General features: G+C 38.8%; 1 long non-coding RNA gene across 1 annotated transcript in view; it reads right to left on the bottom strand.

Annotated features, from left to right (window-relative positions):
• Positions 1 to 1,972: 1,972 nt before the first annotated feature.
• The window catches only part of LOC124355964, a 32,195-nt gene continuing 18,107 nt past the window's right edge, over positions 1,973 to 16,060 (bottom strand). Inside the window, exons 2-3 of the long non-coding RNA XR_006921773.1 lie at positions 14,096 to 14,210; positions 1,973 to 2,074 (exon numbers count right to left, since the gene is read on the bottom strand). This is a non-coding gene — a long non-coding RNA (uncharacterized LOC124355964). The remainder of the gene's footprint in view (positions 2,075 to 14,095; positions 14,211 to 16,060) is intronic.

Raw genomic sequence — 16,060 nt, 5'->3', positions numbered from 1 at the left:
GACGAGCCGTTAAGGTGATGGAAGACGTGAAGGTCTCGTTGTGCCGATGAAACACGGTGTCAACCTAGCATTCATAAAATAAAAAATGTTTTTGTAGAGGTTTATTTTGAGTACTTGTGCCTTTATCATAATTATTTTCCTCCCTAAATGTTTTATCAACAAATAAAAAATAAAATAAAATTTGGTTTATATTCTTCCATTTATTTTTCCAGACAGATTTCCTTGAAATCTTAACGGCTACTAATAATATAATACCATATACTTTTATGATATTATAATAAATTCTAAAATATTACTACACAATAAGATTAGTCTTTAGTAAGAATAATAATTAAATAATAAGTCAAATAAGACAAAAATAGGATCAGAATTACTTCAATAATTATGTATAAAGCTCTTTATATTATTATAGTGGCCTATTGAACTATATTTAACTATGTAGTTTAGCTAGACAGTTTTTGTTCTGCGACAGACGCCTAACGGCACAGAGAGAATGCTGAGTGGACAGTCTCACACAGTACAGACAAGAGTTAACTGACTATAACAACATATTTTGCTGTAATATAACTACCTATTTGATGTTACAGTGCAACTTTTGTTCCATATGTACTTACTTTGTGTTAAGATTTTTAAATTACAAAATACATATATGATGCAGGACTTTCTTACAACTCTAAAGACTTTACTAAGTGTATTCTTAGGAATTTTTAAAGTAAACTAAAGATATTGTAATCTTTCAATCCTTGTAATTTTTGGGAATACATTAATAACAAATGTAATAACAATACACAATCTACCTCAACTAGCTTTTCTCCTTTAACCTACTTCCACTATTTTACTTTGCAATACTCACCTTTCAACGAAATATAACCTTAGGTTCCTTACACATCCTTATCATTCATATTCCCGTCATTACCTTAGCATAACTGCGTGTCGGATATGACTGTCAAACAATAACCAGTCTCAATCATAACCCTGACCTCGTCGGCGCTGTGGTAACCGGTAGTCAGTGTTGCATAGAGGCGTTCGGAAAGCAAAAAGTATAAAATTCTCACGAATAAAAATACAGTAGATCCCCCTCCCGTCCTTGGTATCATTGTATCCGATTGAAGGACGATTTCCTCATGGGGAGGATCCCTATCCAATTGTGTCCTGAAGAAGAAGAGGGTTGCCCGCCCCAATGGTCGGCCGGTCCCAGGACAACGAAACAGGTTGTCTTCCATTTTGGTCCAGCCATTGAAGCCTTCTTGTCCCACACCGTGAGATGTCCCAGGGTGGCACACGTACTACTGAAATAGCCCTTTGAGTATTGTTAAACAAATTCTGGAACAGTAAGTATTTCTACTGGTGCCCTTCGAGGAGTTCTTACTTCATAAGGGGTCACTACACAAAACGATACTAGGGTGTTTGTATTTCATGTAAACATAATAGGTTATAGTGTGTTGCTGCAAAGCAGTCTTTTTATATCAACACTACATTTTATTATAGCCATATAGATATTTTACAATGAAATATATGACTTAATATGTCTCAAACGATATATATGTCTTCATTGAACCTTGAATTTTAAAGAATCTTGGAAAAAACATTAGCTACGTTCCTAAACTGATTTTATTACAATTTTTTCCCAAATCAGTTTCATTCAATTTTCAATCAACTAAGATTATTTATTTCTTTTTCTTAAATTAAAATAGTGAAATTATAGTGAATTTAAAACACACAAACTTAAAATAATAAGGTTATTCTTATCGGTACGCATAACCAAGATTCTTACCTTTTTCTTTTGTCTACAATAGTGGTTGTGGATATGCTTATGTCCTTGTAAAGTAGTTTAATATCCTATTCAAAACTGAAAACATTAAATGCTACGCTTCACAGGAATAACAGTATTGAAATTCGTTTTAGGATAATATTTCCTTTAATACATTCATATTAAAAACATTTCAGATATACAATCAACGTTTCATGTAGAGTAAGTTTTACTTTTATTAGTAAATAATTTTAATGTGTCTTCTAACATTGCCGTCTTGTTTTCCTCTCTTCTGCTAAGTCACGTCGATGTGTAGCCAAAAGTCTGAAACGAAACATTACGTAATAGTAACATAAAATGAGCAATGCTGTGAGATTACATTTATGTCATAAGTTCACATTTAAGTCAGGTTAAGTTTTTAGAACGTTTCTGTAATACCCCACATCTTTTAGAAACAAATAATTTAATATTTCAAAACATAATGTAAGATTAATACAAGAATGTATTGGACCTAAACCACGCGTAGCCTCTACTTTTCATTCAATTTTTAGAATTCTTAAATAGTAACACAGTACTTGTTCATTTCAAATTTGTTTATTTTATAATTGAATTGCGTTTTCCATTAAAATTAACTAAATTTATATGTTCAAGGTTATATGAATACTTGGATTTTCACAGTTACTATAATGGATTCATCATACGTTCAAGTGTATGCGTTCATTGACTATCTTAGAGGAAAATTATTTTTCTCATTGCCATAAAAGGAAAGAATACACCACAACACATGATTTTAAATCTACATTGCTCATTTCATTTTCTACATGTCCTGTGAATAAATTCATATAAAAAACATTTTTACATCCTCCCGGCAGACAAAAGAGAAGTTGTGTTTGCCTACTTGCTGATAGGTATCAATGGCGCTAAGCCTAATTCCATGGTTGTACATGCACATTCTGGAACTCATTCTTGTCTATGTAGAAAAGTGTACAGATGAAATCTTCTTAGAGGTATCTTGCCACATGATAAATTTACATTTATGCTCGGTAAGTTAGGTTTTACAGCGGTATTAGAATAAAAGTTCAAAAATGTAGTGAGAGTACTATAACGTAAGAGACCACTGAAGTCAGATATTGTCACCAACTTTTAAAATTGACTCCAGCCTTTTTTTATTTGATCGTTTCACTTGCTAAATTCTTATAATATTGTACACAGTTTTTGACAAATTTAGTTTACGTAGCTGTTTTTCATTTTCATCATAGTTATTCATAAGACTAATGTAAAAATAATCACTAACGTTCAGTCAAATCCAATTTAGTGATACATAGTGATCATATCATCATATTGAAATCAGTTTTTCTCATATATGTATGTCCTTGAAGCTTCATGAACAATTTCAAGTCAATAGGTTAGTACGTTTTCGAGATTTCGTGCGGACAACAGACAGACAGAAATTTTCCCAGCACCACTAGTGATAGGCTTCGCTAAAACTCAGGCTGTTATGACAATTTTATAATTATCTCATAATAACCTATTTGTATCCAACCAGGATCTATAGACTTTAATGATACTGCTACACGATGCACATTGGCTTTGTAGTTAGCCATAGATAACACAATCCATGTTTACTCTTGGTTTCTCTCAAATTCTTTTGGGATGGATTGGTATTGAGTATACGTCAACCGAAGGGCAAGTGCCACTTAGCGTTGTGAAAGCATACAACATGGTTATTTCTTGAAATTGAGAGAGGAAATTTTCTTAAAAAAGAAATCGGTCGTCAGGTATCTCCCTTTTACCTATACTAGTGGGACGTGCTCGAAACTGGACTCCAAGCAGCTTTTGAGTATGTTTAAACCCTTTTCTTTCCTTCTTTTTTTTCTTTCTGTTATGTTTGTATGTACTAATACCTCCTCCACCTGACGAAGAGGATTCATTCCAATGCTCGAAATTTTGTGTTTATACCTTTTGTAACATATAACAATGGGAAATTTTCAAAATTCTGTTATCCTTTTAAGGAAAGCTGATCTAATGGTTGCCACTCTGTATAATAGCTGACTCTGAATTATTGTGTTCTCTGTCATATTCTCATATTCATTATTTACTTAAAAGGTGGTGATAAGCTATGTATGCTTAAAAGTGCCGAGAATAATAAACAATTCAAGGCAATTCGTGTATTGTTAGATTTGGGACTACGCCACGAGAATCTTTGAACAGAAATATAGATTAATTAAAGTTAATTTCTCAACTTTTGAGTAACGATATTTTAATAAAGAAGCGAAAGCAACATTACGTTACGTAGACTACGTGACATTTTTGGAAACATATTAATATTACGAAAAGCAACTTTTTGGATGAAAAACAGTTAGTAAATTTAATAACTCAATATGAAGCAGGGAAGGATTCGTGTGAATCTTGAGTTCCAGGACATTTTCTTAGTGAAGCGTCTGAAATTTGATGCTGTCACAGACTTGACTCCTGGAATGTGGAGTCGTGTTCGTCTGAAGAGATCTAAGAAAAATCCAAGAAAAACGATCAAGCTCAAAATGGAGAGACTACACATGAACTGCACCATGCACAGTCAGTTACTTACTAAAGGGACCTCAGTGTGTATGTATTGGCTAATTATTAACCGAGTTAGGTTGGAAAAATGTCCGCCTGTTTTTCTATAAGCACTATATCTCGAGAACGAACTGACCAATAGACATTAAATTTTTTCAGAAAGCTTCATTTCTACATAGGGGCTATTAAGTTTGATAATAGTGCATGTACCTCCATTAGATTTGGGGAACATATTTACAATTAATTTAGTCTTATAGGTAACATCATGGCAATGAGGAAATCGAAAAATAAACTGATTAAAACCAAATAACATATGTGTTGTAACTATCCACAAGTATCTCAAAAACATATAATTTGCACAAAACTTTATATCTACTGAGCCGGTTCAATGCCTATATCTCCCCGGCTCATGTGTGTTTTATATAGTGTATGTGTGTGGTTTATTGGCTGCAGAGCCCACTGACCTTTTGAAGGCGTTGGCCTTTCCGGTAGAGTGGTAGAGACTCCGAGCCGTGGTGTACTAGTTAGGAGTAGCTCCAATTTAAAATTTTTGTTTAACTAAGTGTTTTATTTTGTTTTTGCTGAGCTGTACTCCTTCTGACATGTGCGGCTAAGTTTACGGCCCCTCACTGATGAGGTCCAAGTGATGAATTGTTTCCTCCTGTCATCTCTCCATCATGCGTGGTCGCAGAGAACCTTCGCTTTTGCGCTCTACTGAAGGACGGCCACCATGATGGACATTTCTACCAGTCAACATCTGTGATACCCTGTGATATTGTTATTGTTGCCATTTATATAGTTTATATTTTGTTATTTAATTTTAAGTTAGTTTTAGATATTATTTAGTCATTACTTGGATTTCATTAGGAGCCCGCCCTTAGCCGAAGGATACCGGGTGGAATTGGCATTTCTTGTTTCAAATTATGGCGTTTCTAATTTTTGTATGCAGGTGCACCTGACGAGGATTGTTTGAGGTATACTACTGCAGGCACTTTTATTTATTTATTTTTTTTATTTTAGTATAATTATATACCTTTTTATATTGACTGGATAGGCCTATGTTTATATTGTCTTAGTGAATGAACCTGAGTATACTGACCACGGTGTTCTTATTTTCTCCTCACCTAGTTAGTTTTGTTCCGGCATCCCGTTCGCCACCATGGGCGCGCGCTTCCCTGATGGTTTGCTGTGGGTGTGCGAGCGGCGATGTAGGTTTCAATGGTAGCAGAAGCGTGGTTCGCTGCTCTCTCAGCTGTCTCTCAGTTCTGGGTTTTGTTTGTTGGTGTAGGTTAGTGTTAGGTAGGGGGAGGTCAGAGTACACAACTTTTTTTTATTAGGAGCTCGCCCTAGCACAGGATACCGGGTGGAATTGGTTTAGTGTCTTGCTTCCTGCAGACTTTCCCTTTGCAGGGAGCAAGGGGACTCTAAATTGCTTAACCGCTAAATTTATCTAACTGTACTCTACTTCTCCCCTATCAATGTGTTGTTTTGTTTATATTTTGCTTCTGTGTTTGTAGGTTGTGGTTAGTGTATATTTGCAGGGTATCCTTCTATTAGGTGGCAGGTATTAAGTTCTTCACTTGGACCTCGTCAGTGTAAGCCCTTTGTGAGTTGAGTCCACTTAGGTTACTAAGTAATTGTTGCGTACGCTTTGTTGTATTTAATTTTGTCTTAATTGTTTGGTATGGCGTTTTCCCTGGTGCCTGAACATCTGCGCAAGCCCGAGTTGGTTTTTGAGGTCCTGGCGAGAGGACAGAAGCCCGAGGGAGATGTGAGGGCATTAAGAAGCTCAATTACGGGCTTGTATAGCGTTGGACCGCAGCTGGAATGCAGAGTTCCAAATTAATACTGAATTTGAGTTTTGTAAGACCCGGAATGGAAGAGTTAGAAGACGACATTAATTTTGAGTCACTTCCCATGTCCGGGTCAGCAAAGGCTAGATTGGCATCTCAGCTTTTACATTGGCGTGACAGAATAGTTTTTACTTATGTCAGCTCCTAGTTTTAGACTCTGATATTAAAAGTTGGGCTTTTTCGGCCAGTAGTAACAAAATTAAAACAAGCCTTAGATGGTTTGAGTGAGGTGCGCTCGGTGAAAGAGAAAGGGGTACTATTTACCGCTGTCACTCCCACGGAGGTTCCCACTACCATTACCTTTGCTAACCATCCACCGGCTCTTTCTTTCGAGCCTCCCAGAGTTACTATGTCTCCGATGGGTAGTGGCCCTCCTGAAGCGGCTGGTGAGGCATCATCTATAGTTCTGCCTTCTTTTTCCAGCTTTGGCAAACTGCCCCATCCTTTGGGGAGTGTTTTACAACATTTCCCCAGAGTTGATGGGCTTGACACTAATTTACTTATCCATTTCCTTCTGGAAGTTTTTAAGCTAAAAGAATTTCCTGGTATGACAGATATGCCATGCTTATGCAGATTTTAGCGCAGTTTTCCTTAAGGCCGCTTTTTGATCGCCTTCTAGACTGCCTTAAGAGAGGTGCCACTTTTGACCAGTTCCACGCCGAGATCTTGGAGTTCTTTGTACCTGCTCGGGTTAGGGAGCGCTTGCGGGTGGAACGCGTTTACCGTCCTCAGGCACCCAGACGAGACGTTGAGCCATTTTGTCGGGGAGATACGGGATGTAGCCCGGGTGTTGCGCTTGAGCTTGAGCGAAACAGAGTTGGTGAGCCTTATTTTGGAGGGCATTAAACCTGAAGAACGCTCCCGTTTGATTTTTTGTAGCCGTCCCGCATCTTTTGCGGATTTGGACCGCCTCTCCATCATCTCTAGAGGGGTTCAGGATTGCGGATGATCATAAGGGAGGCCATGTCGAGGCATCTTCCTCACTTGCCTCCGGGGCCGGTCCATGCTCCGGTGCAGTCTGAGCCAGCAGCTGCTCCTTCCCGTAGGCAGCCTCCTACCTGTTATGGCTGCAAGCAAGTGGGACATATTAGACCGTTTTGTCCACTTAAATAAAAAAAACTAGTAAGCTTGCGGACGAGTAAGCCCGACTCGTGCCGTAAAGGTAATTTTGAGGGCAAAAATGTACCTAATTTTGATGGTAAAAGGGTAGCTGGTTTAATACAGAACAGAAAGAAAACAGAAAGAAATAGACTTGGGGACAGTTATCATCGTTGGCCGAGAGGGGAGGTTGCTGCTCTGGCTGCGCAGGGAGTAAGGGCTGCCCGCTCAAACCTGCCCACAACTGGATGTGCTTGTGGGGAATGTGGTGCAGAAGGCCCTGGTTGATTCTGGGTCAGCACGCAGCCTGATTTCTTTGTCGTTTTTTTGAAGATCTAAAATCCTCTGGGCTAATACGGCAGGTTGAGCCTAGTTCACTTATCTGCTGGACTGCTTCACGCACCACCTTTACCTATTATCTGTAGTGCCCAGATTCACATCAAAATTAATTATTTCTCTTGGGATTGGAGCTTTTTGGTGGCTAAGGACCTGACTTTTCCTTTCATCTTGGGAGCAGATTTTATCGGAAAAACTGGCATGATTTTGGATTTGGCCTCCAGTCATGGTTTTCTTTGCTTTCGCCAGGCGGTGCTCGTTCCCTTTTCAGATGTTGAGTCTCGTGGGACTGCTGCCTTAGAGATGGAAGATAAGAGCTTGACTCCTCCTGACCAACTAGGACATCTTACGCCGAAAGAGGCTGAGGACATAAGGCAGATCTGTTCCAGTTTTCCTGAAGTCCTAACTGACAAACTGGGCACGACCAATCTCTTGGAATACGAGATTCGTTCTTACAGACACCCCGTCCTGTACGTTCCCATCCATATAAACTTGCTCCGCCCAAGATGGAAATTCTGAGAAATATGATTGATGATTTACTTAAGAGTGGGGTAATCGAGCCGTCTTGCTCAAATTTTTTCCAGTCCAGCGTTTCTAGTGCCGAAACCTAATGGGGAAGTCCAGATTGGTCCTGGATTATCGAAAGCTCAATGCTCAGATAGAAATTGACTCCGTGCCTCTCCCCGATTTGCATTCTGCTTTCGACTGGTTTGGTAAGGCCAAGTATTTCTCCATTTTTGATCTTAAATCAGGCATACCATCAGATTCCTCTAAAACACGAGTCTCGACCTCTCACTGCCTTTTGTGTGCCTTGGAATTTGTACCAGTTCACCCGAGTGCCAATGGGCTTGGCTGTGGGGGCCCAGACACTCACCAGACTCCTGGATTCTATCTTTCATGATGTCAAATTTAAGTTCGTGTTCAACTATCTGGATGACCTGCTTGTGTACAGTGAGAGTTATGAGGAGCACTTGACTCATCTAGAGGAAGTTCTAATTAGGCTGCGAGAGTCTGGCCTTACCGTCAATCCTGAAAAGGTGAGTTTTGCTCAGCCTGAAATATCGTTTCTGGGTCATCTTGTCTCTTCTCGAGGTGTTTGTATTGATCCAGAGAGAACCCAGGCAATCAGGGAGTTTCCTCCTCCTAAGGATTGCCAAGGGGATTGCCCGTTTTGTAGGAATGATAAATTTTTTATCGTCGTTTCATCCCCAATGTTGCTGAAGTGGCGGCCCCTCTGAACTCTCTTAGGAAAAAGGGTGCCAAGTTTGAGTGGGGTGAAGCGCAACAGACTGCTTTTTGAGCAGCTGAAAGAGGCAGTGATGCAGCCTCCAGTCTTGGCTATGCCTGATTTCAGTCGTAAGTTCGTCTTGCAAACTGATGCTTCCTCCTTAGCCGTTGCTGCTGTTTTATCGCAAGAAGTAGATGGTATCCGGCAGCCCATAGCTTATGCTTCACGCACGTTAACCCCTTGTGAGAAGAAGAGTTGTTCTGTTTATGAGCTGGAATGTTTGGGCTGTCGTGTGTTTGGAATTAACAAGTTCAGGCGTTACCTAGAACATAAAGAGAATTTTTGTTGGAAACCGACAACCAGGCACTTTCTTGGCTCCTTGCCCACACCCCGTCAGCTCGGAAAGATTGGTCGCTGGGTAGTCCAAATTTCTGCCCTTAAGTTCACAGTGCAGCACGTGCGAGGCACCCAAAATATCATAGCGGACACTCTGTCACGCATGTATCACTTACCCAACGACCACCAGAATTTATCAGAGCCGCCATGTTGTGGCGTGCTCCTAGACTTTCCTCTGGCATTTTCGGACATTGTTCCACACCAACTTAAGGATCCCGAGCTGACTGCTATCATCAATGAGCTTAAAAACGGAGGTGCCCACCCTCCTTATTTTCTGTACCGAGGTGCTCTATGCTGCCGTGACAAGCAGCGGAGAAAACCTAAGTTAGTGCTGCCAAGCTTTCTTGTACCGATGGTCTTTCAGTATTTTCATTCTTCTCCTGTGGGCGGACATCTAGGAAATTCATAAGACCATCGCGAAGATTAGGGATCAGTTCATCTGGAAAGGTATGGACCGGGATATTGCAGCTCGAGTACGTTCTTGTGAACTGTGCTCGCTAAGCAAACCCGCTCAAAATACCAAGTTGGGTCTTTTTGTCATCTGAGGTGGCGGAAAAAAACCTTTGGAGAAGAAGGTTTTCATTGACTATGTTGGGCCTCTGCCGCGTAGCAAGTCCGGAAATAAGTTCCTACTTGTTTGTGTGGATGCCTTCTCCAAGTTTGTTTGGTTGTTCCCATTGCGGAGTGCTACCGCGCAGCTCACGGTGCAAGCACTTCGTAACCTTTTTTTTTTCAACACTTTGGAATCCCCGCCACCTTAGTTTTCCGATAATGGTTCACAGTTTGTCTCCAATATCTTTAAAAAGAATGTGCTTTGGGCACGGAATCCGCCATGTGACTACTTCCCCTTTCTATCCTCAGCCTTTCATGCCGAACGGTTTAATCGCAATCTTCGATCTGCTCTCATTGCCTTTCATGCGGAAAATCAGGACCACCTGGGATCAACAACTACCTTGGATCCAATTTGCCTTTAATACGGCCCAGCATGAAAGTCACAAGGCGGTACCTTTCGAGTTATTATTTGGCTTTCCGCCAAACAACCCTTTGGCGAACCTTTGGAAAATTAGCGATCTTCTGCCACCTCCTGGTACTCCCGATGTGAAAGCCACTTGGAGGCAGCCAGGCGGAATCTCATTCGGGCTAGGGAGTTAGTAAGGAGGAAGTACAACCGAGGTCGTATTGCCAATCCCTTCCAGGTGGGGGATCTAGTTTACTGCAAGGCTCACCCAGGTCAGTTCGGCTGTGGATAAAAGAGCTGCTAAACTTTGCTACAGGTGGACTGGTCCCCACCGCATCTTGAAGTTTCTGACTCCGGTGACTGCCCGACTGGGAGATCCTCAGTCCGAGAAGATTTTCAGGAAGGCGCACATATCCCATCTGAAGCCTTGCCGGAGTCATCCGTGATTTCTCTTTAGTCTGTGCGGGAGGGTTTTAGGTCCAGAGTCCCTGATCACCTCTGCTCTTTCTTCCTGATCAAGGTTCCTGTTTTCTTCTTTGTACCCACGCAACTCTTGGAGTGATTTCTTTCCTCCAACTGGATTTTCTTGGTTTTCCCTTCTGCAGACTTCAGGGTTTCCGGTTTATATTTCTTCAACCTTTGGGGGGGAGAGGGCATTTCGTTTGGTTCTTCATTTTGAAGAAATTAACAGAGGGGAGTTCCTCCTTTTGGGGGGGGAGTCTGAGCCGGTTCAATGCCTATATCTCCCCGGCTCATGTGTGTTTTATATAGTGTATGTGTGTGGTTTATTGGCTGCAGAGCCCACTGACCTTTTGAAGGCGTTGGCCTTTCCGGTAGAGTGGTAGAGACTCCGAGCCGTGGTGTACTAGTTAGGAGTAGCTCCCAATTTAAAATTTGTTTTTAACTAAGTGTTTATTTTGTTTTTGCTGAGCTGTACTCCTTCTGACATGTGCGGCTAAGTTTACGGCCCCTCACTGATGAGGTCCAAGTGATGAATTGTTTCCTCCTGTCATCTCTCCATCATGCGTGGTCGCAGAGAACCTTCGCTTTTGCGCTCTACTGAAGGACGGCCACCATGATGGACATTTCTACCAGTCAACATCTGTGATACCCTGTGATATTGTTATTGTTGCCATTTATATAGTTTATATTTTGTTATTTAATTTTAAGTTAGTTTTAGATATTATTTAGTCATTACTTGGATTTCATTAGGAGCCCGCCCTTAGCCGAAGGATACCGGGTGGAATTGGCATTTCTTGTTTCAAATTATGGCGTTTCTAATTTTTGTATGCAGGTGCACCTGACGAGGATTGTTTGAGGTATACTACTGCAGGCACTTTTATTTATTTATTTTTTTTATTTTAGTATAATTATATACCTTTTTATATTGACTGGATAGGCCTATGTTATATTGTCTTAGTGAATGAACCTGAGTATACTGACCACGGTGTTCTTATTTTCACCTAGTTAGTTTTGTTCCGGCATCCCGTTCGCCACCATGGGCGCGCGCTTCCCTGATGGTTTGCTGTGGGTGTGCGAGCGGCGATGTAGGTTTCACTACATAGACAAAATGAGTTCTAAATTATTCATTTCATCCATGGGTTTTGGACTAAGCGTTATTAAAGCCCATTACTCAGTAGGCTGACCCAATTTATATCTAGTCTGACGGGAGATATTTCTTTTTGTGTAAGATTTTCATTAAGTCCCTCTGTCCCCTGAACATTTTTAGAATGAAAAGCGCTGTAGACTTGAAGTTAATAAGTATCCAACATCAGGGAATCTCGTTCATGAGACGTGGTGTAGCCTACTCTGCATATTATATCCTTAGTCGAGGATGAGTAATTTTCTTCAAAACCCCTCAAATAAGATTTTAAGATGGTTTCATACAGTATTATAAAATCCCCTATAGGGAATATACAAAGAAAAGGCTTAATGGGGCTGAGAAATCCCTTTTGTAAACTTGATGATGCGTCGTTGGGATAAATGTGTCTGTCAGCCTATATACAGTAAGTTCCAAAGTAGGTTTGTCCTTTCGTGAGAAACAAGAAGATCCGGTGGCCATTGAGGAGGTTCATATAAATATAATAAGTCTCTTGCCTTAACCTGACACTGACAACGTTGTTACTAGGCAATGAAATGTATTTCCAGCACCTCTTATTCCTTATATCGTTATTTTGTTAGTTATTTATTCTGCATAGTTCTTAGTCTCGGTGACAATCAACAATTCTTTCTAGCATCAGCAAATGGAAACAACCTCTCTTCCCAAAAAGTGTGTAAGAGAGGTGATATAAGATAAGTATTGTAAAGTACAAAATGGCAGTATAGTAAACGTTATCCCAATAAAATCACAATCAACAAGGACGTATGCAACAAAATTCTAACTAGCCTATTCTCCTAGAATCTGTTGTATTCTTGTATATTGGTTCAAAGATTTTGCGGAGTAATCTAAGACAGAACCCCTTGCAGTATACGATATGAATGTTAATGATTGGCTGAGCTTAAGCGAAGCTTTGATTCTTGCTATCTGTATATCTGTCTGTCTGTTCGCATGATATCTCGAAAACGAAATTACCTGAAGATTTGAAATTGTACTATTTATACATGAAGAGTAATGTATACTCAATGGAATTCGGCTGGGCGTTGACGAATATTTTACACTAGTCTTGTGGGTAACCATTATCACAACGAGAATAAATACATTTTTAAACAAAATCAACACACCTATAAGATATTCGATCGTGTGACATTAACAGATGCAACCTAAAAATCCTAACTTATACTACTTAATTTTTAGTGACTTGGTGTGTAGAATTTTATTATTTAAACACTGATATGAAACCTAATTTAATAAACGAAAAACTGAATGCATCATGTGGCAAGATATGTAGAGAATTTTTATCATACGTAGGCTTTAAATATCGCATGAAGAATTAGATATACTATAAGTCATTTTCATATCGACTCCTTTTTTATTATGGTCTCTGTGTCTCACTGTTTTCCAGGACATCTTGAGAATAAAATGCTATAGATTTCAAGTTTTGTATGCAATCTCAGCGAAGTCGTGGTGTGGCGTGCTTCTACCTTGTTACATATCACAGAAATTTCAAAGGAACTAACCGAAAGTGCATGTAGGCGAATTATTGGCTTTTAGCATACATATTTTAGACATTTGTGCGTTATCAGATGTCAAAGCCGTATGTCAGACCATAATACTTTCAGTTATGGTTGTAAGTGACGGTGTGAAAACGGTCCAATTAAACACCATTTCAACTCATAAACTTTTCTCGCAGTTTATAATATGACATACCTATGTAGGTAGTGTGTAATAATAATTAGAAGATGTTGTGTCTCATATAAAATATATTTCCTAGGCCAGTTGTACAGGATTAGTAGTATTTTTTCTTCGGATGATTTCTCCAAATTATCATAACTTACTTCAGAGACGCTGAGGAAATTTGTTTTGTTATCAATGTACTGATTGTTGTTATTTTTAAGGCCAAGGCCCGATATGTGGGTTTTAAGAATGAAAATATAATTATTTTGTGGACATTTCAAGCTAACCCTGTACCAAATATACAATGTTGACTCTTATAGCTTGCTGTTTTCGTTATGTGAGATCATTTGCAGTCTTCTAGTGAACTTTTAAATTTGTATTTGTATTGGTTGTATAACGAATTACAATTAGGAGTCTCTGAGTCAATAATGCGGAATTCTCTACATGAAACAAAAGGGCCAAAAGAGATGAGCGAGCTCAGACGTCTTTCGCATTCAAAAATGTAGTTTGATGGTACCAACCGTCAAACCAAACATTTGTTTCGTCTCAAGTTTCCGTTATTTTCGCCGAGTTTTCCCAATCTTCCCAATTACCTTGATTGAACATAAAATAAACGTAAGAATGATTGTTGTAATTGTTTACTTACAGGGCTTGTTTCACGCTATGTCGCCGCTTCGAGAGAGCATACTTGATCACATTCTGGTGTTTTCAAGACAAGATACTCTACACTTGAGCACATTTCTGATTCTTCCTCATTTTACCTGAAAGCAACAATATTTAATTTAGATTATTACGACTGAAATCAAGAAATTAAAGCTAAATTAGTTTACCAATGTTTAGAATGAGGTAATGGTTTTTCATATATTAATAACACAGTAACTTTGTTAATGCTCATTGAACAGAAGAATAAGGCAATTAGATCCATCTTGAGTATACTCATTGATGGTTCATAAATAATAAGGTAAAATATACATTCTGTGTGAAAGATGGTAAACATCACAACAGATGTTCATCCCATCAAAATTAATTTAAAATTAGTGTATGAATATAACTGAATATATCAGTAAACATCTGTGGATATCTAGTTACCTAGTATTCTTCATTTTCCTTTAAGTAACAAGACTTTTTAGAACGATTAATATTTATTTTATGGATATAAATCTGTAATCTTAAAATTTGAATAGCAATATTTCTTGTACGAAATCATTGAAATGTCTGGTGTTTTTATTATTCTCTTGATCATTTCAATGTTTAAAGTCATTCTGACGACGCTGACTCGAGTAATGTACTCCCTGTGAACTAGGAGATTCAACTCTGGAGCTATCCAAAGTCTCTCGGATGCTCAAAAGCTATCACAAGGTGTTCACTAGACCTTTTACATTGCTGGTGAAGCGCATTGGCTGCCGGATTTTTTGTTTCTTACTGTTTAGTATGAGAATTAGATAAGATTAAATCTGCATACACTATATGAAACATTTATCGAGAAATCGACAGAAACAACTATACAATCAAGATATTTTATCAAATATCATAGCATTAGAATTAGTTTTCTAATCTACCAATTTTAATGTCTTTGAGTAAACTAGGTCTATGATGTGTTATAGTTTGAACGAAAAACACTTTCACCACAGTTGTTTAAAATTAAATTATCATAATACATTATCCTATGGAATCACCACCAAATAAAGATCCATTCATCAATACAATATACACTTCAGACATGCTAGAGTTGATGTAGTTAGTATTAACACTGGAGTTTAAGGCATAAATTAAAGAATGCCTTTTTCATGTCTTGGATGTCTTGAAAGTTAGATAATGAGCTCACTAACAAATCTCACAAAACAGTGTTGTTACAGCCAATCGGGATCGAGTTAGTTGATTTGAAGCTGCAAGGTCAAAACTGCTTTATTGCAATTACAAGTTAGTAGTACGCTTTACCACGTGTCGCGTAACAGGCTTCGCTGAGCTTAAATGCAAACTTTCAAGTATATAGCTCATTACATTATTTACAGATAGAACGACACACAATCGTACGGAAAAGAAATAATTTTAGATCCCCAGCAAACACAAGGAAAATTGTGTCAGCCCACTGAGTGATAGGCTTCAACTACGCTCAGCCAAATTCCGAGCCAAAATCACATGCACTCTTTCTTGTCTATGTGGAAATTATGTTTCATGTTAGTGTTAAGTCTACAGATGAAATTTTTCTCGAGATATCTTGCCACATGACACAGTCCAGTTATCGTTCATTAATCCGAGTTTAAATAATAAAGGAACGAAGTCAACGTTAAATGAAGTTGCAAGTGTCAGGATAAATAGTCTACGGTGTTCATATATCACATAATACAATTTCTTATGAGTATACTGTTGTTTATAAATTGTTTTTTCTGCTCGTTGCCATCATGCTTAACGATAAGACCAATATATAAAGATTCGCTAACGCTCAGCCAAATCGTATTGAGTGACATGCCCCATCATCGAACTTAGAGCTTCTAGTATAGAAATATTAGTAAATATTAGTTCGTTTCGAAATATCGTGCGGACAAACAAACACACATACATGAACTTTTCCAGTCCTACGAGTCTTTTCTGTCGTTCAGCCAAGAATCGA

Source organism: Homalodisca vitripennis, chromosome 1 (genome assembly GCF_021130785.1).
Source record: "Homalodisca vitripennis isolate AUS2020 chromosome 1, UT_GWSS_2.1, whole genome shotgun sequence".
Classification (NCBI taxonomy): Eukaryota; Metazoa; Arthropoda; class Insecta; order Hemiptera; family Cicadellidae; genus Homalodisca; species Homalodisca vitripennis.
The sequence above is the reverse complement of the archived record's forward strand: the minus strand, read 5'-3'. Positions and strand labels throughout refer to the sequence as shown.